Consider the following 1789-nt stretch of genomic DNA (forward strand, 5'->3'; position numbering starts at 1 on the left):
TGTCACTAAATCGCAAACACTTAGTTATCATGGAAATGTAAAAAAGTGAAGATCCCAAATGTGGTCTCTCAGATGGGAGGCAGGCAAGTGAGTAAAATAGTCGACTTCAGAACAAGCAGAAATTTGGTTTTGGTAATAAAGTTCCAAAACCCCTCATCTAAAGGTGGATTTAAGCTTGCATGGCGTCTGCGTCACCACCACAGGCGCCACGTAGCTCCGCAGAGCCTCAACATGCACCTATTCCAGACCTCACGTGCACCCTGCTACGCAGATGGTTACAGAGGAACTCCCTAGTGATTGGTCAGGTTGGGATCACGTGTTGCCGGATATCTGGATCTTCTCGCTGAATTTATGTGGTAACCACCATGTTTAAAAACAATAACCAGTGGATCAAGTTGATGAGAAGCTGATGGAATTATTTCTTCATGTTCTTCCACAAGCTAATAAAGACTGAATCATACTGGACGCCATTGTTGTTTTAAAACAGGAAATACCTACTGGACTGAAGTTAACTATCAAAAGAACTCCGACCTGGTGAGTTTACCAGCCAATACCACCCCTGCTGCCACCTTCAGGTTAGGAGGACAAACTGCAACACAACACCTAAACGACGCGTTCCCCCTACGCTCGAGTGCAGAGCAAACTAACCAGTCAGCTACGCCGTAGCCGACCGCACGCAGACACAGCGCGAGCATAAATCTGCCTTCATGCATAGTGATGTCAAAGTCCGGACCAGAGCTAAGCTTAACATGAAGAAATGGACTACATACAACAGCAAATATTGTCGAGAATCTGGCACTGAATAAAGGAATAAAGACATCACCTCCGTCCCTAAAACGCTGGGATGTGGTGTAAAAGGTAAATAAATAACACAAAAATGAAGCTGAGACGTTTCACCATGTGATCGAAAATCTGAGCTGATATTGAATCTGATGCAGCAACACGTCTGGAAAAAGTAGTTCCAGGGCGATGTTCGGTGTAAAAAGTAGTTCCAGGGTGATGTTCGGTGTAAAAAGTAGTTCCTGGGTGATGTTCGGTGTAAAACGTAGTTCCTGGGTGATGTTCGGTGTAAAAAGTAGTTCCTGGGTGATGTTCGGTGTAAAACGTAGTTCCTGGGTGATGTTCGGTGTAAAAAGTAGTTCCTGGGTGATGTTCGGTGTAAAACGTAGTTCCTGGGTGATGTTCGGTGTAAAAAGTAGTTCCAGGGTGATGTTCGGTGTAAAAAGTAGTTCCAGGGTGATGTTCGGTGTAAAAAGTAGTTCCTGGGTGATGTTCGGTGTAAAAAGTAGTTCCAGGGTGATGTTCGGTGTAAAAAGTAGTTCCTGGGTGATGTTTGGTGTAAAAAGTAGTTCCTGGGTGATGTTCGGTGTAAAAAGTAGTTCCTGGGTGATGTTCGGTGTAAAAAGTAGTTCCAGGGTGATGTTCGGTGTAAAAAGTAGTTCCAGGGTGATGTTCGGTGTAAAAAGTAGTTCCTGGGTGATGTTCGGTGTAAAAAGTAGTTCCTGGGTGATGTTCGGTGTAAAAAGTAGTTCCTGGGTGATGTTCGGTGTAAAAAGTAGTTCCTGGGTGATGTTGAAGACACAGCACTGCTTGACGGATGGAGGAAATGTTCCAACACTGAAGCAGGTGAAGATGAAACTTCAGATCAAAGCCAGTTTCATCTTCTCCACAAACAGCTGTGATAAGATTTTATTTAGAAAATCCCGACCGGAAGTCTTACCTGTCTCTCAGCATCATGATGCTGCAGGTGAACTCCCGCAGGGTGCGCGCACCCCTCCTCCATCTCTTC

The sequence above is a fragment of the Melanotaenia boesemani genome, chromosome 4 (assembly GCF_017639745.1).
Source record: "Melanotaenia boesemani isolate fMelBoe1 chromosome 4, fMelBoe1.pri, whole genome shotgun sequence".
Classification (NCBI taxonomy): Eukaryota; Metazoa; Chordata; class Actinopteri; order Atheriniformes; family Melanotaeniidae; genus Melanotaenia; species Melanotaenia boesemani.